The sequence below is a fragment of the Urtica dioica genome, chromosome 8 (assembly GCF_054948205.1).
Source record: "Urtica dioica subsp. dioica isolate 48M chromosome 8, U.dioica_male_clone48M_v1_H2, whole genome shotgun sequence".
NCBI lineage: Eukaryota > Viridiplantae > Streptophyta > Magnoliopsida > Rosales > Urticaceae > Urtica > Urtica dioica.
Window position 1 is genome coordinate 41,897,377 of NC_142763.1, and position 22,306 is coordinate 41,919,682.

The following is a 22,306-nucleotide window of genomic DNA, read 5'->3' on the forward strand; positions in this document are numbered from 1 at the left end:
CATTCGCTCAAACAAGCTCAAACAAACAAATTCACACTCAAACAAACAAATTCACACTCAAACAAACTTGGGCGTTCTCTATCCAGAATTCAACCATCAAACCAGCTTTTATGATCATCATCATCATCGCAACATTGTTTGTCCTTGTAACAAACGATCTTCTCTTAATTACCTGATTCTTTGTTCGTAGCTCAATTAATCTTTTTTTTATTTTTTGCTTTTTGTTGTTTATGATCAAACAAGCTTTTGTATAGGAGATTTTCTCAATCAAACAAGCTTTTGCGATCATCATCATCATAATCGCAACAACGTTTATGCTGGTAACGATCGTTAAGTCGCTGTAATTTTTTTTTTTTGTGGTTTTGTATTTGATTCATCAATTACAAACAATTCTCTATTGATGTTTCGTTTATTCGATTCTCTCTTAGACAAATCAAGCTTTTATTTTATTTTAGGGACGATACGTTTATTAATTAACCGGATGAGTTAATTTAATTTACTGTTTTTTGATTTGTGACTCATGTTCGTTTAGTATTTGTTTGTATATTTATGTTTATTAAATCTTCAGTGTTCATATTTTTCAGTTCACTAACGTTAATGGCATCACAATCTCATTCTCAAAGTGCATCCGATGAATTACGAGGTTTTCAGTTAATTTAATTAATCGTTTGAGTAAATTTGATTAACTATAACCATATAGGTTTTTTTGTAGTTGTTTAACAACTGTTTTTGTTCCATTTTTTGCTTAGAAAATGCGGCTGGGTTAATTCTCTACGATTCTTCCGGCAGTGGATCTTCAATTGATACCAATGATATCGAAAAACAGATTTCGATCATTTATGCTGTCGACTTTGACAACTTCTCTACTTCATTTTATATTAAAGAAAATGATATTTTCTTGTCTAAGGAGTATATGATTAAGGTCATGCAATTATATGCTATTACACATCATTTCGAGTACAAAGTCCTTAGATCTTCAAGTACTCGTTTCAATTTGACATGTTGTGCACCTTCTTGCCCATGGATGATGAATACGGTGTCTTCCAAGAATTGTCATTTTTTTACCATACGCAAGTACACTAGTTTAAATTCTATGGATCATAGGATGGAAGTATTTTCTAATCGTCATGTTCAAGCTACCTCTTCCTTGGTCAGTCAATGCATCAAAACAGAGTTGTTGAATAGGAGTGCTAGTCATGTTACACCAAAATATGTGATTTCAAACATGCTTCTTAAGGGAAAAGTCGAAATTTCTTATTACAAGGCATGGAAATCTCAACAACTTGCCCTTAAAGAAATAAGAGGCTCTCCCGAGGAGTCATATTCTTTGCTTCCTCTTGTTGCAAAGATGATGAAGGAAAGGAATCCAGGTAAACCATTTGACATCAATCAGGCTCAGTAAATTAATTAACCTACTTTTCTTCATCAGTTAATTAATTAACTAAAACAACAATGCTAAACAGAAACTGTTTTCGTTTTTACAGAGTTAATGTAATTATATTACTTACTTTTTGTCAACATATGAACATTTACTGATTTACAGATCAAACCAAGCGGAGAGCTTTTCCACTTCTTCATTTCTTTTGGTGCATCCAAAGCCGGTTGGAAGTATTGTCGTCCTGTTTTTTCTATAGATGGCGCATTTCTTAGAAGTAAATTTGGAGGTCAAACGCTTCTTGCTTCTGCCTTGGATGGAGATAATCAAATATTCCCACTTGGATTAGGTATCGTTAATTCCGAGAACGATTCATCATGGGAGTGGTTTCTTTCTAAGCTCAAAGAGTGTATTGGTGATCGTGACGACTTGGTAATCATATCCGATCGTCACATTGGCATTCCTAAGGCAGTTTCAAATGTCTTTCCATTAGCCAAACATGCCATTTGCATGCAGCATTTATGCAACAATTTGAAGACTAGGTTCCATCACGGCGTCATTGAGCCATTCTTCAAAACATATGCAAAGGATTACAAAACTGAAGAGTTTGAAAAGTTTATGACTTTTTTTGGAAAAAAATTGATCCGGGCATGAAAATGTACCTAGAAGATGCTGACCCCTTACGACGGTCGCGTGCAGTTTTCCCGGGAAAGCGTTACTGTTGGAATAGATCTAGGGTTAAGAAAAGATTTATCCCTTCTAGCAAGCGGCAGAATAAAAAAAATTTCTTTAAAACAGGTTAAATGTTTTTTCAACCTAGACAAAGTGCAGGAACATATAATTTAAAATTTTAAAACTACATTTAGTTTTTACTCGGTACCAACCTCAAATGGAGCTTGAACGTTGAGAAACCTTTGAAAGGTTGAAACGTCCGTCTCCCCACGCACACGCCTCTCCCACTAATCTTCTTGAACCTTTGAGCAACCACGAAACTTTCTACCACAAGAGTCTTAAGAGAATGGTTGGATTTAGTGTGTTGGTACTTTTAAACACGATGACTCAAGAACAAGTCTTTGAGCCAAAGAGCTAAAACAAATGTTAGCTCTAATGAGGACCTAGGTGCCAAAACAAAGAACAAGGAGGGAGTCTAGAGGGAGAGAGAGAGGGAGGCGGCCACAAAGTAGAGAGAGAGGCTCTCAATCTCAAAATTGTTTGTTGTGAATTGTGAATGACGTGGGGTATTTATAGGAGGAAGATTACCTTCAAAAGATAGTTTCATCTTTTCTATAAAATATCACATATTCATGAGAAAATCTTATTTCCTCTTTTCTACCCTCTAGGACGTCCAACCTTGTCTTCATGACACCTTTGATTTGTTTCCTCATTTGTCTTGCCTCTCTCCTTGGCCGTGTAACTTATTTCCTTCTAGAGGAAATTCGTTTCCTCTTTTTCTTTTGGCAACTATCTTCATACAACAATGCACAAAATAATTCCTCTTTCTCCCTTGGGTTGAAGAGTTTGGGTCTTCTAGAAAGAGCTTCTAGATGTTTCTTTATTTGTTCATGACAACATAAGAAAAACCCATTAAGAATTTTCAAATAAAATTCCATGAAATGAAATTAATCCTCAAGGCCCAATTATTCATCAAGGCCGAGTGAACTAAATTCCCTATCATCATATGAAAATGTCAAAAAAATAATTTATTGACATTCATACCATCCCATGTCCAAAAGGACAAAATTACCCTTTAGACAATTTTCGTAAAACTTGTCCAGTTCTTGTTTTGACTTAGCTTTCATGTTGAACTAATCCTACTCTAATGACTTATGGTAGTGACCTAATGGATCCAAATGAACAAAGCTTGAGCTAGCATACTTGGACTGAAAAGTTCACAAACCTTTTCCAAGTTCTAGCTTAATATCAACTGACTCCACTAAAAGGTTAACACTGAAATCTCTCAGTTCAAATAAATATATTTTCTACTCAAGAATTCTACTTAATACAAAAGTGGATCCGCTGAATATTATCTATGTTTACCCTTCACGAATATCATCAAGTATATGGGATTTACAAAATTACCATTTTACCCTTCTAATTGTTATTTCCTCAACTCCTTTGTCGCTTGTGAATAAGTTAGAAAAAATATATTGATGAGGAGCTAACAAGTCACATTGATTCATCCAAAAGAGTCATGACTGAATTTGGAGACTGGCCAGTTCATTTATTCACATTCCAAGGAACAAAGCATGAGGTGATATACATTGCATTTCAGCAATCTTGTACATGAATTCCATATCTATGAGATCTTTACAAAGTTACCCATGACATCTTCATAATTTAGTACTTCACCAATAGGTCTTGTCTATATCACATAGTGAATCTAGAACTCTGACTTTCTCAAATGAGAATACGTAAGCTATGAAATAACATGTATCATTTCAAGATTAAGATAAGCACGATGCAATACATAAGTAGTGACTTCGAGACCTAAGAGGTTAAATGGTTTGTTCTTATTCTATCTCTCGAAGTGCACTGGTCATTTCAGTACCTTCAGAAGATACTGTTGTCACTCGTTTTCGGAAAACCCGAAACGCCGAGAAAACACACCGCTCAAAGGGCTGATGGTTAGGCCAGAGGTCCTGAAGAGCAGCAGGCCTTCCGTCACTATTCACTAACAAGTCCTCGTGCCAGAACTTTCAGCTCCTCGACTCGAGCCTTGCTCCTCGAGTCGAGTCATTCGCCTCGAGTCGAGCATTGGTCCTCGGGTCGAGTCACTCTCCTCGAGTCGAGCCTTGCTCCTCGAGTCGAGTCACTCTCCTCGAGTCGAGTCACTCTCCTCGAGTCGAGCCTTGCTCCTCGAGTCGAGTCATTCTCCTCGAGTCGAGCCTTGCTCCTCGAGTCGAGCCTTGCTCCCCCTAGTCAAGTTACTCTCCTCGAGTCGAGCCTTGTTCCTCGGGTTGAGTCACTCTCCTCGAGTCGAGCCTTGCTCCTTGAGTCGAGTCATTCTCCTCGAGTCGAGCCTATCTCCTCGAGTCGAGCCCCGCTCCTCGAGTCGATTCACTCTCCTCGAGTCGAGTCATTCTCCTCGAATCGAGCCTTGCTCCTCCAGTCGAGTCATTCTCCTCGAGTCGAGCGTTACTCCTCGAGTCGAGTCATTCTCCTCGAGTCGAACCTTGCTCCTCGAGTCGAGTCACTCTCTTTGAGTCGAGTCTTGTTCCTCGGGTCGAGTCACTCTCCTCGAATGCAGCCTTGCTCCTCGAGTTGAGTCATTCTCCTCGAGTCGCGCCTCGCTCCCAGAGTCGAGTCACTCTCGTCAAGTCGTGTCATTCTCCTCTAGTCGAACCTTGCTCCTCGAGTCGAGTCATTCTCCTCGAATTGTGCCTCGTTCCTTGAGTTGAATCACTCTCCTCGAGTCGAGTCTCGCTCCTCAATTCGAGACTTTTATGTTTCGCACGACTTGCACGATATCCGAAGCTCCGAAGGCCTAACGGGCCAAATAAAACGAATGTCATTATGGCCCACCAAAAGCCTGTTGGAATTGATCTAGGGTTTAAGAAAAAGTTTAACGCTTCGTTAAGCGACGGAATTTTAAAAATTTTCTTTTTCAAGTAAAACAGTTTTTACTAACCTAGACAAAGAGCAAGCACATGTAAATAAAAACTATTATGAGCATAGAAGTTTGCTAACCCTTTTAGACGCTTGAACGTTGAGAAGCTTTTGGAAAAAGGTTGCAACGTTCGTCTTCCCTCGCAGCACGTCTCTCTTCCTTCCTCGGAAACTCGAGCAACCACGAAAGTTTCTATCACTAAATCACTCGAGAAAAAAGGAATTAGTGAGTGGGCACTTTTAAACACTACGACTTAAGAACGAGTCTTGAAGTCGCAGAGCTAATCACTAGGTCAAATGAGGACCTAGGTGCCAAAACTATAAAACGAAATTGACTAGAGAGAGAGAGAGAGGACTCGGCCACAAGGTCTAGAGAGAGAGGCTCTCAATCTCTAACTTATGTGGAATGAATGAAAAGAGAGGAATGAGGCTCCTATTTATAGGAGAGGTCTCACCTTCAATAAGGTAGTTTCCTCCTCTATAGAATATCACATATTCATGAGCCAATTTCCTCTTTTCCTCTATGAGATACTCGGCCAACAAGGCATTCTAGAAGCCTTGATTTGTTTCCTATTTTGTTCCTTTCTCTAGCCATGGCCGAATTTCCCTATGGCATGCATAGGAAATTTGTTTTCTCTTTTTCTTTTGGCAAGTATCTTGATACATTTATGCACAAAATATTCTCTCTTTCTCTAGGGTAGTAGGCGCCCATTTCATCTCTAGAAGGAGCTTCTAGAAGCTTCTTCATTTGTTCATGACAACATAAAAAAAGGCCCATTAAGAATTTTCAATAAAATTCTTATGAAATGAAATTAATCCACAAGGCCCAATGATCAAGTCATGGCCGAGTGTTATTGAGTCATCAAATGACCTTGTCAAAAAATTTATTGACATTCATTTCATCCTATGTCTCAAAAGACAAAAATACCATTTTGACAATTTTCGTTCTTATTTTGACTTAGCTTCTAGTTTAACAATTCCTACTCGATGTGATTCGTGATAGTGACTGTTGTCGGTCATTTTTGGAAAACCCGAGACGCCAAGAAGGCACGTCGCTCAAAGGACCGATGGTCAGGCCGGAGGTCCTGAAGAGAGGCAAGTCTTCAAGTCCTCGCCCAAACTCTTGACTCCTTGAGTCGAGCCTAGCCCCTCGAGTTGAGACTTGAGTCGGCTCTCCGAGTTGAGCTTCGCTCCTCGAGTTGAGACTTGATTCAGTCTCCTCGAGTCGAGCTTCGCTCCTCGAGTCGAGCCTTGAGTCAGTCTCCTCGAGTCGAGCTTCGCTCCTCGAGTCGAGCCTTGAGTCAGTCTCCTCGAGTCGAGCTTCGCTCCTCGAGTCGAGCCTTGAGTCAGTCTCCTCGAGTCGAGCTTCGCTCCTCGAGTCAAGCCTTGAGTCAGTCTCCTCGAGTCGAGCTTCGCGCCTCGAGTCGAGCCTTGAATCAGTCTCCTCGAGTCTAGCCTCGAGTTGAGTCACTCTCATCAAGAAGAGACCTTCATATTTCGCATGGCAAGCGTGGTATCCGTAGACCCCTAAGGCCCACTCAAGAGGCCGACAAGACGGACCATGCACCACGCGCCCCTCGGCAAAACTGCCGCGCAGCACGTCGCGCCGGCCAGCCAGGCACAGTAAGCCGCGCGCCGCGCCGGGAAGACCGTGCGCCGCACCGGGAAGACCGTGCGCCGCGCCAAGCAGACCGCGCGCCGCGCCAAGACGCGCCCGCGCCGCGCACCCCGCGCCGCGCGTCCCGTGCCGCACATCCAGCTCCGCGTATCGCGCGCCGCGCCTGGTGACCCGCACGCCGCGCCCCCTGCGCCGCGCGCCGCGCGTTGTGTGCCGCACGCTCCGTGCGCCTCCAATTGATGCCGCGCGCGTTCCTAGTCCCACATGGACGCCAAAGGACCACTTTGGGGTCCTCAAACACTTATATAAACCCCATCCCACTGAGGGGAAATCCATCTCTTCATCTCTTATCGACACGCTCGATTTCTTACTCTTTTCTGCTTCTCTTGATGCCATTTTTGGCCTGAAGCAGTCTCTCTTCTCTCTCCCCCGTTCTCAGAGGTTCCGAAGCACTCACGGGGACTTCCCGGATGTCGCTCCCTCTGACAAAACATTCTCCGGTGCTCAAGCACGCCCCTAAGGTTCTCGACTAGAGTTCCCCTAGCGCGTCTAACACGCTAGACGCGTACGCGATCTCCGAGGTTCTGAGACGCCGCCGAGGACCCCTCGTGCCCCGTCTCCTTCGTCGACTACGCTTCTCCACCAAGGCTCCGCGCCTCATGCTGCGTCACACACGCTTGAACTACGTTATGACCTGATCCCACACACGGGTACGTAGGCAGCCGACACCCAAGGCACGGTCACTCCTCCTCCTCACCCCCTACCTCTCCCGAGAGGTGGGTTGATCGGAGAAAACCTAGCTTGAGACTTTCGAGTTCACACTTTTGGCCCGGGTGCGATCACTTGGTCCGGCCTTGGATCGAACCGCTCGAGGTATTAAATAGTTGTTCATTTTCGTGTGACAACATTTTGGCGCTAGAAGGAGGGGCCTTCCCGACCTGTTCAGCCCGAAATCCCTTCTATTCATCTTCTTCTTTTCTTCTGCGAACTCAACTTTCTCGAACTTGAGAAACGATGAGTAGCCAACCACCCGTACGTTCTGAGGGCGTGAACAACCCCGAAAACGTCACTGGGACCAAGAAATACTTCTTGGGCTCCCGAGCGCATGGTGACGAAGAGTCGATCCACGAAGAGAGCTCGACCTGCTCACTATCTCCATCTCCTGATAGCAGGGACAACCGCATCATGGAGCTGGAGGAGAGTATTCGCCAACTAAAGGCAAGGAACGCAAGGTACCACAGCCGACTGGCTGCGAAGCAACCTGTGCGTTACACAATGACCCCTAACGGGGATCCTGAGAACCTCAACGAGGAAAGCCGTGGCCGCGACCCTGATTACAAGGGTACTGGCGATTCGGAGGATACCGAGACTTCTCTCACGAAGGACGGGGAACACCCCGCCATGTTTGAAGCCGGTCCTTCGAATCCCCTACCCCGGACAGGCAACGCGCCGGCTGCTTCTCAAGAGGGAAATTCCCGACGTTCGGCCCTCGACCGACTAGGTCAAAGGGAGAATGTTACGGAGAGTCAGGGCACGCGAAGAGCGCGCCGTCGCAGACGAAGCCTGCGCCTCCGTACGACCAACCCTGATCTTAGGGATCACCTCACCGCCCAACGCATCGAGCGTGGCGATGACCTAAGAGAGCGACTAAGCTCTCGGCCAAACATCCCCGTAGCAGCCCCAACTAACGGGAACCGGCGCACGTGTCAAGGGTTAAATGAAAGGCGGCAGGTAACTCCTCCCGAACAGGGAGTTACTCCGACTACCGGTCTCGATGTGATCACAATGATACACAATCTTCGAAATGAAGTACGAGATCTCTGAGAACACGGAATAGGCGGAAGTGCCTATGGGGTCGTCGAGGAGAATTCATCGCTTTTCACGGCTCAGATACTGGCCGAGGTATGCACGGGAAATTTCAAACTCCCGAACCTCGCTCCCTATGATGGAAAAGCAGATCCTGCTTACCATATCCAGCACTATGAAACCTGGATGACGATGCAGGGTGTCGCTCCCGGCACCATGTGCCAAGCTTTTAGTCTTACCCTCGCCGGACCCGGCTTCGAGTGGTTCAAGAACTTAAGGCCGGGAAGCATCCGATCGTTCAAAGACCTGAAGGAAATATTCCTAGCACGCTTCGCTACATCTATGGTCCAAAAGAAGACCAAGATGTATCTGTGGTCAATCAGGAAAGAGAATGGCGAGTCTCTTAGACGATACCTCGCCCGATTCACTGAAGAATCGAATAAGGTCGACCGCTTTGACGACAAAGATGCAATCAATGCCATCATTAAAGGCTTGCACACAAGTGACTTCCTTAAGTCCATCGTCGGCCGTGTCCCTTCTACTATGGCCGAGTTAATGACTCGAGCCAAGACCCTCATGGGAGTCGAAGATTACCTCGATGGCCGCAAGGGAAATAATCAAAGCCGTCACCGCCGAGACGAGCCTAGCAACGAGCAAGGCCACTCCCGTAAAAGACGAAACAGAGGGGGTCAGACTTCTAATAGCCGACCTCCGATGCCCCAAAAGCCGCGACTTGCGGAAGACTTTAAGGGCTACTCGTCGTTCACGCCATTGAACACGACGCCGGATCAAATCCTGGCTTTGGCGCGTGACAAGTTCACTCCCCCGGCTCCAATGAGCAAAGATCCCGCAACTCGCGATCGATCTAAATATTGAGAGTTCCATCAGGAATACGGTCACTTAACCTTCGAATGCTATAGTCTTAAAAGGCAGATCGAGGCATTGATCCAACGGGGTGAGCTAAAAGAGTTCATGTTACGCATGATTAGCGCTGCGGGCCCCACCTCGAACTTACCACAGTCTGGCAAGGGAAGAGGAACAGCCGCTTCTGCCGACCGAACCACGGCTACTGCCAATGCCAATCCACAACTCCGCGTTGTGACCACCATATTGGGAGGTCCACAAGGTGGAGATTCGGCCCGACAACGGAAAAAATTCCTAAGGGCCATGGCTCACGAAGACGCTGCTATGCACGTCAACCTTACGTATGAAGAACCTCCGTCCATGCCTCACGAGACGATGCACTTCACCAACAAAGAGGCCAAGCGAGTTGTGCATCCGCACAATGACGCGATTGTGCTCAAAGCCCAAGTGGCTGATAACTTGGTGAAAAGAGTTCTCATCGACAACGGCAGTGCTGCCGACATAATTTTCAAGTCCACCTTAGAGCGCATGAAGCTCGGGGGGCTTCGCCCAACTCCGACCCAAACGCCTCTATTCGGGTTCACTGGGGAGAGAGTCATGACCGAAGGCATCATCGATCTGCCGGTCACCTTCGGAACTCCCGGAGACATTGAAGTCGTTCACATGGTCCCATTCCTAGTGGTCGATCAAGAGTCGCCCTACAATGTAATCATTGGGCGACCCACGCTGAACCGACTAAGGGCAATCACTTCAACATACCACCTACTGGTGAAGTTCCCTACCAAGGATGGAATCGGCATCATGGCTGGAGATCAATCCCAAGCCAGAATATGCTACATCCAGGGAATCTATGGAAAAACTGTTAGAAAGACGGTTAACACAATCTCCTAGCTCAGAGATAGCGTCGAGTCGACCAAGGTCCTCCGCGAAGTCCATGAAGACACCTGCATGACACCCAAGTGCAAGGTAACGGCGTCCTCATCAGGGACCCCACAGAGTCTACCAGGTCATACATGGACGAGACACCGATCTATCGCATGTGGAATGCGGAACACTTGAAGAGAGTACTACCACTAGCCAGCGCCCCCCCCCCCCATTTTATTTCTTTGCTTTCTAAACATTCAATAAGGCCTACGAGCCAACGTTTTAGGATTTCAAATTTTTTGCAATATTAATAAAGTTCGATGTTTTTCTTTCAAAATCCACTTTATCAAAGATTTTCAATCATCAAAGATTACACTTGTAAACCCAAAACTCGGGGGGCTAGTGCCATAGGCAATGGTAAGTACGCTCAAAATCCTCAAGAAAGTACGCTCCACAAAAAGAAAGCACGCTCCATCAAAACAAAACACCCGAACATAAAACGGGAACAAGCGTGCACGTAAGACTCCTCTGTGGCGCGCCGTAACACATCCCCGAGATGCAGGCTAAAGACGCCTCCGCGGCGCGCCGTAAGACATCCCAGGGATGCAGGCAAAGACACCTCCGCGGCGCACCATAAGCCATCCCCGAGATGCAGGCTAAAGACGCCTCCGCGGCGCGCTGTAAGCCATCCCCGAGATGCAGGCTAAGACGCCTCCGCGGCGCGCCATAAGCCATCCCAGAGATGCAGGCTAAGGCGCCTCCGCGGCGCGCCATAAGCCATCCCAGAGATGCCGGCTAAGACGCCTCCACGGCGCGCCACAAGCCATCCCAGAGATGCAGGCTAAGACGCCTCCGCGGCGCGCCACAAGCCATCCCAGAGATGCAGGCTAAGACGCCTCCGCGGCGCGCCACAAGCCATCCCAGAGATGCAGGCTAAGACGCCTCCGCGGAGCGCCATAAGCCATCCCAGAGATGCAGGCTAAGACGCCTACATGGCGCACCTAAGACGCCTACATGGCGCACCTAAGACGCCTACATGGCGCACTTAAGACGCCTACATGGCGCAACCAAGCCGTCACTCGTGACGCACCTAAAACGCCTACATGGCGCACCTAAGACGCCTACATGGCGCAACCTAAGACGCCTACATGGCGCAACATAAGACATCTACATGGCGCAACCTAAGACGCCTACATGGTGCACCTAAAACGCCTACATGGTGCAACCAAGATGCCTGCATGGCGCACCTAAGACGCCTACATGGCGCACCTAAGTAGCCTACTTGGCGCATCTAGGCCATCAATTACGACGTGCCCAAGATACCTAAAACAACGCACACAGCTGTCTCTAAAGACGCGCTCTGAGTCACCGCAAGGCGCTGCGTATGATGACTAATCGCAACGTACCTGAACTGCCATACAAGGCGCAGGTCGTGCCATCTTCACCACAGCCTACTGAGCGCAATCACACTCGCCTTGGGAGACTCCCCATTCCATCCGAGTTAATTGAAGCTGCTCGCAAAGACTCGCGAACCCCGCCTCTGAGCAAGAACCTCGCTCGGCCTGAACTAGCTGAGACTTCGCTCCTCGAGTCGAGTCATTCTCCTCGAGTCAAGCCTTGCTCCTCGAGTCGAGTCATTCTCCTCGAGTCGAGCCTCGCTCCCCGAATCGAGTCATTCTCCTCTTGTCGATCCTTGCTCCTTAAATCGAACCATTCTCCTCGAGTCAAGCTTCGCTCCTCCAGTCGAGTCATTCTCCTCGAGTCGAGCTTCGCTCCTCGAGACAAGTCACTCTCCTCGAGTCGAGCTTCGCTCCTCGAGTCAAGTCATTCTCCTCGAGTCAAGCCTTGCTCCTCGAGTCGAGTCATTCTCCTCGAGTCAAGCCTTGCTCCTCGAGTCGAGTCATTCTCCTCGAGTCGAGCCTCGCTCCGCGAGTTGAGTCGTTCTCCTCGAGTCGAGCCTCGCTCCGCGAGTTGAGTCGTTCTCCTCGAGTCAAGCCTTGCTCCTCAAATCGAATCATTCTCCTCGAGTCGAGCTTTGCTCCTCGAGTCAAGTCATTCTCCTCGAGTTGAGCCTTGCTCCTCGAGTCGAGCCGTTCTCCTCGAGCCAAGCCTTGCTCCTCGAGTCGAGTCATTCTCCTCGAGCCGAGCCTTGCTCCTCGAGTCGAGTCATTCTCCTCGAGTCGAGCTTCGCTCCTCGAGTCGAGACATTCTCCTCGAGTTGAGCCTCCCTCCTTGAGTCTTGTCACTCTCCTCGAGTCGAGCCTTGCTCCTCGAGCCAAGTCATCCTCCTCGAGTTGAGCCTCGAGTCGTCATCCCCGATTCGAGCCTCGAGTTGTTCTCCTTGAGTCGAGCCTTGTGTCGTGCTCCTCGAGCCGAGCCTCGAGTCGCTCCTCGAGTCGAGCCTTGAGTCGTTCTCCTCGGGTTGAGCCTCGAGTCGTTCTCTTCGAGTCGAGCATCAAGCGTCCTCCTCGAGTCGAGCCTCGAGTCGCTCGTCGAGTCGAGCCTTGAGTCGTTCTCCTCGGGTCGAGCCTCGAGTCGTTCTCCTCGAGTCGAGCCTCGAGTCGTCCTCCTCGAGTCGAGCCTCGAGTCGTCCTCCTCGAGTCGAGCCTCGAGTTGTCCTCCTCGAGTGGAGCCTCGAGTTGTTCTCCTCGAGTCGAGCCTTGAGTTGTGCTCCTCGAGTCGAGCCTTGAGTCGTTCTCCTCGAGTCGAGTCCCGCTCCTCGAACAAACACCTGGAGCGACCTGAAGAACAGGTCAGCCAAAGTAGAGACCCGCGCTCGCGCCTGGGGAATAAGGGCCGATCTTCCGAATGCAGACGGGGAAACGTCACCAGGGTGGGAATGGCGGATGCCCTGTGAGACCGACTTATGCTTGATGCGTGGTCAAACTTTTAGCGTTGATCCCCGAGTAGTCGAAGCCCTCCGGTGCGGCAGAGCCTCCCACCACGTGCCACTTTGTCTTCTCAAAGCATCAGCCCGCAGCATCAACCTCCATCTCCGAGACCTCGGAATGAGCACGCCATTGCGGAACGCAAAAGTGCAGTCGCCTTCCAAGCTGGCCGAGATGGACGCCATGATCTTCCCCCAATAGGTCACGATTACACAATCTTCGCCCTGCTAGTCACCGTCAAGTCCCATGGACTCCGGGATGATGATATCGTCAAAACAAAGCTCCATCGAAGAAAGACGTGGGCGTGACTTCACCAAAAGATGAACAAGCCACGACACGACGGGCCGCCTATACACAAATGCGTGCCCCGCTTGCCCACGCATGTCCCCTTTGCTCCGGGGCTAGAGCGACGGACGCAAACGCGTCTGCCTCGCCCACGTCGAGCTACGTCTCCTATCCGCTTGGATCCTCCTCCACGTGTCGATCACACACTCGTGTCGAGAGAGACGGAAAAGCGAGAGAGAGCACTAGCAATTGTGAGAATATTCTTTATAGCCAAAAAACCTTCTTGACAGTGAAGCTCTGGGAAATCTATTTTCCTCAAACACGCGGCGGAAACAACTAAAAGTTCACCGCCCGGGGCCTCCCGAGCAATGAACTTGGGGGGCTAATGTTGTCGGTCGTTTTTGGAAAACCCGAGACGCCAAGAAGGCACGTCGCTCAAAGGGCCGATGTTCAGACCGGAAGTCCTGAAGAGTGGCAGGTCTTCAAGACCTCGCCCAAACTATTGACTCCTTGAGTCGAGCCTAGCCCCTCGAGTTGAGACTTGAGTCGGCTCTCCGAGTTGAGCTTCGCTCCTCGAGTTGAGACTTGATTCAGTCTCCTCGAGTCGAGCCTTGAGTCAGTCTCCTCGAGTCGAGCTTCGCTCCTCGAGTCGAGCCTTGAGTCAGTCTCCTCGAGTCGAGCTTCGCTCCTTGAGTCAAGCCTTGAGTAAGTCTCCTCGAGTCGAGCTTCGCTCCTCGAGTCAAGCCTTGAATCAGTCTCCTCGAGTCTAGCCTCGAGTTGAGTCACTCTCATCAAGAAGAGACCTTCATATTTCGCATGGCAAGCGTGGTATCCGAAGACCCCTAAGGCCCACTCAAGAGGCCGACAAGACGGACCATGCACCACGCGCCCCTCGGCGAAACCGCCGCGCAGCACGTCGCGCCGGCCAGCCAGGCACAGTAAGCCGCGCGCCGCGCCGGGAAGACCGCGCGCCGCGCCAAGACGTGCCCGCGCCGCGCGCCCCATGCGCCCCGCACCGCGCCTCCCGCGCCGCACATCCAGCGCCGCGCATCGCGCGCCGCGCCTAGTGACCCGCGCGCCGCGCCCCCTGCGCCGCGCACTCTGTGCGCCTCCAATTGATGCCGCGAGCGTTCCTAGTCCCACATGGACGCCAAAGGTCCTCTTTAGGGTCCTCAAACACCTATATAAACCCCCTCCCACTGAGGGGAAATCCATCTCTTCATCTCCTATCGACACGCTTGATTTCTTACTCTTTTCAGCTTCTCTTGATGGCATTTTTGGCCTGAAGCAGTCTCTCTTCTCTCTCCCCCGTTCTCAGAGGTTCCGAAGCACTCACGGGGACTTCCCGGACGTCGCTCCCTCTGACCAAACGTTCTCCGGTGCTTAAGCACGCCCCTAAGGTTCTCGACTAGAGTTCCCCTCGCGCCCCGTCTCCTTCGTCGAGTACGCTTCTCCACCAAGGCTCCGCGCCTCATACTGCGTCACACACGCTTGAACTACGTTATGACCTGATCCCACACACGGGTACGTAGGCAGCCGACACCCAAGGCACGGTCACTCCTCCTCCTCACCCCCTACCTCTCTCGAGAGGCGGGTTGATCGGAGAAAACCTAGCTCGAGACTTTCGAGTTCACACTTTTGGCCCGGGTGCGATCACTTGGTCCGGCTTTGGATCCAAATGAACAAAGCTTGAGATAAATACTTGGACTCAAAAGTTCACAAACCTTTTCCAAGTTTTGCTTAATGTCAACTGACTCCACTAAAGAGTTGACACTGAAAATCTCTCGGTTCAAATGAATTTATTTTCTACTCAAGAATCCAACCTAATTGTAATGAGTGGATCCACAAAATATTATCAGTGTTTACCCTTCATGAATATCATCAGCTAGTCGGGATTTAGAAAATTACCATTTTACCCTTCTAGCTGTTATTTCCTCAACTCCTTTGTCGCTTGAGAATAAATTAGAAACAATGTATTGACGAGGAGCTAACAAGTCACATTGCATCACCAAAAAAGTCAAGACTCAATTTGGACACTGGCCAGTTCATTTATTCACACTCCAAGGAACAAGGCATGAGGTGATATACATTGCATTTCAGCAATCTTGTACATGAATTCCATATCTATGAGAACTTCACAAAGTTACTCATGACATTCTCACAAGTTAGTACTTCACCAATAGGACTTGTTCGGAATCACATAGTGAGTCCGAACTCTGACTTTCTCAAATGAGAATACGTAAGCTGTGAAATGGCATGTCTCATTTCAGGTTTAAGGTAAGCACGATGTAATTCATACGTAGTGACTTCGAGACATAAGAGGTTAAATGGTTTGTTCTTATCTTGTCTCTAGAAGTGCACTGGTCAATTCAGTACCTTCGGAAGATACCTAGAAGAACTATAGAGTTTCTAACTCTCAATACATCATAAACAGACATCATAGATTCTTCTAACAATCATACTGAGGTCAATAGTCCTTTGACCCTTAGATTGTGAATATATCGTTTTAGGCAAACTATGAAGAGTTTGTTCATGCAAATCTACATTTGTCTCTTCGCAAGTTGTTAAGTTTGTTTATGGCCTAAAGACTAATGTTTTATCATAAAGCTTCAAACAGACAAGGAGGAATGAATGAACGTTTCAACGTTTTGCTAATGAATAAGCAATTACAAGCAAGAGTCTTCATGAGACTTTATTACATCACATGTACAAAATAAAGACTACAACTCTTCTTCTGGGCACCATTGACAAAAAACTCCCACTTGACTCGAAGAAGATGTGTGTTGTCCTTCATGCCTAATCCCTCTCGATGTTGGTCGAAGACCTTGTTCGCTAGGGCCTTGGTGAATGGACCTGCCAGAGATCTACTTCACCTCCACGTCTCCGCGCTGCACGATCTCTTGAATCAAATGGTATTTCCTCTCAATATGCTTAGAGAGCTTATGGCTTCGAGGTTCCTTTGAGTTAGCGACATCCCCACTATTATCACAAGAAAGGGTCATGGGCTCGTCGACGTTTGGAACAATTTCCAAATACTTAAGGAATTTTCTAAGCCATACAGCCTCTTTGGATGCGTCACAAGCTGCCACATATTCTGCTTCCATTGTGGAGTCAGCAATACAAGATTGCTTAATACTCCTCCACACAACAGCTCCACCATTAAGGATGAACACAGATCCCGAAGTGGATTTCCTGGAATCCTTATCCGTTTGAAAATCAGAGTCGGTATATCCTGTCATAGTCAGGTTAGTACCTAGGTATGTAAGCATCAAGTTCCTAGTTCTTCGTAGATACCTAAGAACATGCTTAACAGCAATTCAGTGCTCAGGTCCAGGGTTGGATTGGAAACGACTAACTACCCGAACGGCAAAACATATATCAGGTCTAGTGCAAAGCATAGCATACATGAGGCTTCCTACGGCTGAGGCGTAAGGAATTTTCCTCATGTCTTCAATCTCTTGTGCAGTCTTGGGAGACTGGTCCTTAGAGAGTGGGACTCCTTGCCTAAATGGACTTAAGCAACTCACAAACCTTGGTCTCTTGACCATCTTCCACGAAACCGTCTGGTTAAGCCATGTAAATGTGCTCGTCAAGATTGCCATTCAGGAAGGCTGTCTTGACATCCATTTGCCAGATCTCATAGTCGAGAGCTGCAGCTATGGATAAGAGTATTCGGATGGATTTAAGCATCGCGACTGGCGAGAAGGTTTCTTCATAGTCAATCACTTCTTGTTGGGTATAACCCTTCGCCACAAGTCATGCTTTGAACGTCTCGACGTTCCCATCAGCACCCCTTTTTCTTCTTCTATATCCACTTACACCCTACGGGTTTAATCCCTTCAGGAAGGTCTACAAGTTTCCAGACTTTGTTGACATACATCGAGTGCATTTCAACTTTCATGGCGTCAAGCCAAAGGTTTGATTCAGAACAAGCCATCGCTTGGCTATAGGAAACAGGATCATCCATGTCGGAGACGGCTACGAGAGAGTCTCCATAAGAGATGTACCTGTCAGGCTTTTGAGTAGCCCTCCCACTACGTCGAAGTACTACTTGACGAGATTCTGATGAGTTAGGTTGTGTTTCAGTTGGGGTAAGAACAATTCTTACAGATGAGGTAGAAGCTTCCTCACCCAACTTTTCTTCAAGCACAATTTTGCTTCTAGGTTTTGCATCGTTCATAAAGTCCTCCTCAAGGAAACGAGCATTTGTGCTAACGAAAGTCTTATCGTCCTCGGGACTATAGAAACTATAACCCTTGGTTTCCTTTGGATATCCAACGAACAGACACAATTCTGACCTACTAGCCAACTTGCTAGTCTTTTGCCTCAGCACGTGTGCGGGGCAACCCCAAATTTTGATGCGGCCAAGATTCACTTTACGGCCAGTCCATCGTTCATAAGGAGTACAAGGAACCGTCTTGGACGGAACTTGGTTCAGAATAAAAGCAGCTGTTTCGAGGGCATATCCCCAAAAGGAAAGAGGGAGTGATGAGTAACTCATCATTGATCTAACCATCTCCATAAGAGTTCGGTTTTTTCTCTCTGACACTCCGTTTTGTTGAGGTGTACCAGGTGCGGTAAGTTGTGAAGCGATTCCTTCTTCTTCAAGAAAGACATCGAACTCTCTAGACATATACTCACCACCTCGATCAGATCGAAGTGTTTTGATCACTTTGCCAGTTTGCTTTTCCACTAAAGCCCTAAAGACCTTAAATACGTTAAAGGTCTCGGATTTGTGTTTGACCAAATAGACAAAACCATATCGCGAGTAATCATCGGTGAAGGTAACAAAGTATTCGTATCCCCCACGTCCATGTTAGCTGAGCGGACCACATACATCAGAATGTACTAGTTCTAGCAACTCAGTGGCTCTTCGACCCTTATCGGAGAAAGGTCGCTTAGTCCTTTTTCCTTCTATGCAGGATTCACAAGTAGGTAGTGAACCTATTGCAGAGGCTTGGAGTGGACCGTCCCTCACAAGTCTCTTAATTGTATCTAGACTAATATGACCAAGTCTTAAGTGCCATAAGTATGTTGATTTTGTTAGATCGGAGGATTCTGAAAGTTTTATCCTCTTTGGCTCCCTAACTAGATCGTTATCTATTTCAGTGTCTAAAAGAGAAGGTTGAGTGGGATAGATGTAGAAAAGAGCATTCTTCATACATGCATCAGTGACAAAAGAATTATCAGGAAACGAAATACGAATTCCATTCTTAATGAACTTTAAACAATAATCTTGCTCAAGAAGACGAGCAACGGATATTAAGTTCTTCCTAAAGGTAGAAACAAAATAAACATTACTCAAGTTTAAAGTGCGGTCTTCAAAAGACAGCGTCACGGATCCCACAGCCTTCGCAGACACCAGGCTTCTATCACCCCATTTGAAACAGAACTCGCCTTCCTCTAAGCTTTTGGTTTTCTTGAAACCATTCAAGGAACAACAAATATGGTCAGTAGCAGCGGAGTCAAGAATCCACGTTGATACATTATCAGCTACTAAGCATGCTTCGGTAACTAGTACAATACTATGTTCCTTTGCCTTGATATAGGCAGGACAGTTCCTTTTATCAGCCTTGTGGTCTCTTCTTAGTTCCAGAGGCGGAGGCTTTGTGCTCAGTAGCATGTGCCTCTCCTTTATTCCTCTTTCTCTTAGTGAGACATACAGTAGTGTGAAGTTCCAACATAAGCTTGGTAACAGTGTACTCTAGCTTGTTCATGGAGTAGTTCAATTTGGAGTATCAAGAGATGCGGGGAGAGTTTCTAAGATCATATCTATGACATTCTTCCCATCAATATCAGATCCTAGGATTTCCATTTTATTCAGATAACTAATGATCAGTATCATAAAGTCTCCAACAGGAGTCCTAGCCTTCATATAACAGTTCATAAACCGTCGGACTGCTTGTTGCCTTGCTTGAAGCCTTTGCCCTTCAAACATCTCAGGGAGATTGTAGAGCATGTTGGCGGCAGTCTCAATGTCACGATGTTGTTGTTGCAACACATTGTTCATTGATGCTAGGATCTCACAATCTCATTGGAGTAGAGCCAGGCCGCAAAGGCGTCTTTGTCCTCTTGAGTCGAATCATTATTCGTTTGAGGAGGACACGGGGTGGTGAGTACCCATTTGTGCTTGTTAAAGGTAGGTATTGTGTCGAGGTTATGTTTCCAATTAACGTAGTTTTTGGTTTCGAGTTTGTTCGAGGAAAGGATGAACGAGAGAAGGTTGACAGACATATTGCCTATATAAGTTGAAACAAGTTTATGATTAGTCTTTGGTTTAGGATTTAAGTTTTTAAACATTTGATAAAATCCAAAGGTGTTATAAACTAAATGATAATTTACTCCCTCAAGAGAAGGCCGCAAAAAATCTCCATTTATAAATAAATGACACATCATTAATGCTTAGCCAAGATGTCAATACATCAATTTTGACTAGCCACCTTTTAAATTGGTTTGATCACTCACATCCTTTCGCAGAGCCTCAAGGGAGGATTACTAGGGATTGAGCCTAAGTGTGCAACCAACCACTTAGTCCAAAAGATCAACTTTGAAAAACAATCCCCCAAGGGGAGGCCTTGTCATCATCATCTCACTCTCGAACGTAGGTCATTGAGCAATGATCGAAGCAAAAACGCCTTGGAGTACTCCCATTTAAGAGAGGGTCGCAAGAGCGACTCTTAGTCCCACGTTAATTTCTTCTTTCATTAGTGTTGGGGATCGTGGGTGACAAACAACAAATATAACCCTCCCACTTAGTTTTTGGAGTTGGTTCATTGACTCTTATAAGTTCGGAAACGGATTTCCTAGTTTGAGAGCGGAAGAGCGGACAACTAGAAGAGAATCCTAGATTTTCATGTTCAGAGCAGTGGTAGTGCATAAAGGCACAAGGGACATATTCGGATCTTTTCCTATTTTCTATTTCGGGAAAGTGCATGAGGGAAGTGTGAACTTCAACTCACTCAAACACTTGAAAGTTTGAGATTACACATCTTTTTATTTTTCGGCTTGTCTACAAGGAGTCCTCCCACTCAAACTTTCAACAGCATATAGATTTTGAACATATGTGATATAGATATAGTTTTGAAAACATTTTGAAAACTTATTTGATTTGGATGACAAAATATCTTCAAGTTTGAAAACGAAAACGGTTTTTCAAAATTCAAACTAGTTTTGTAAAAATTCAATTTCAATTAACTTCTCAAAAATCAAAACATTTTAATCTTTCACATCATGTTTATAATCTTATGAAAAACATTTTTACTCAAGAAAATTTTCTCATTAGAGTTCTATAACTCATTTTAGTGGGGCTGAAAATCCTGATTTCTAAAAAACTGGACTTTCGGAACAGCCGTGCACCTCGGAGTAAAATCGCCATAAAAGGCGGCTCCGATATCGTTTTGACCCAAAACCGGTGGCATTAGAAAGAGAACAGACAGAGCTTTAATTTAATTAAAGAATAATTCAATTTCGATTTCTGAGCAGAGAGTTATGCCCCTTTTACTGCGGGTTTTACTCCAGCTCGAAGAAAAAGAAATAATTAAAGTTCGGTCTTTTTAGGTGCGAAAAAGAATCGAGTGTAACGGAACATTTTAGGAAGTTGTTAAAGCTTTTATTTGTGTTTTATTAGCAAGGTAATAACATGGTATAAAAGAAATAACAACATGCATAAAACGATTCAAGTAAATAAAAGAAACTGGTAAGACAAGAAAACTAGTCACAAAATTTACTCGAAATTTTCTCAAACCTTTAAAACACGTTTTTTAATATAAAAAATTAAAAACTTTTAGAACTGATTCTAATGTGTTTTAAAACCATCCCAAACTCATAGAAAATCAACATGATTTTCAATTTAAAGGCAAGAGCAATAAATTAAAAAAAAAATCTAAGAAAACAATTCTAACTTGTCACAAAATTAGTAAACTTTCGAAAACGATTTTCAAGCTCATAATTTTAAAAACACGTACATGCATATCTTTGACCATAGCTCTGATACCATTTGTTGGAATTGATCTAGGGTTTAAGAAAAAGTTAAACGCTTCGTTAAGCGGCGGAATTTTAAAAATTTTCTATTTCAAGTAAAACAGTTTTTATCAACCTAGACAAAGAGCAAGCACATGTAAATAAAAACTAATATGAGCATAGAAGTTTACTAACCTTTTTAGACGCTTGAACGTTGAGAAGCTTTTGGAAAAAGGTTGCAAGGTTCGTCTTCCCTCGCAGCACGTCTCTCTTCCTTCCTCGGAAACTCGAGAAACCACAAAAGTTTCTATCACTAAATCACTCGAGAGAAAAGGAATTAGTGAGTGGGCACTTTTAAACACTACGACTTAAGAACGAGTCTTGAAGTCGCAGAGCTAAACACTAGGTCAAATGAGGACCTAGGTTCCAAAACTATAAAACGAAATTGACTAGAGATAGAGAGAGAGAGAGAGGAGTCGGCCACAAGGTCTAGAGAGAGAGGTTCTCAATCTCTAACTTATGTGGAATGAATGAAAAGAGAGGAATGAGGCTCCTATTTATAGGAGAGGTCTCACATTCAATAAGGTAGTTTCCTCTTCTATAGAATATCACATATTCATGAGCCCATATCCTCTTTTCCTCTATGAGATACTCGGCCAACAAGGCATTCTAGAAGACTTGATTTGTTTCCTATTTTGTTCCTTTCTCTAGCCTTGGCCGAATTTCCCTATGGCATGCATAGGAAATTTGTTTCCTCTTTTTCTTTTGGCAAGTATCTTGATATATTTATGCACAAAATATTCTCTCCTTCGCTAGGGTAGTAGGCGCCCATTTAATCTCTAGAAAGAGCTTCTAGAAGCTTCTTCATTTGTTCATGACAACATAATAAAAGGCCCATTAAGAATTTTCAATACAATTCTTATCAAATGAAATTAATCCACAAGGCCCAATGATCAAATCATGGCCGAGTGTTATTGAGTCATCAAATGACCTTGTCAAAAAATATATTGACATTCATTTCATCCTATGTCTCAAAAGACA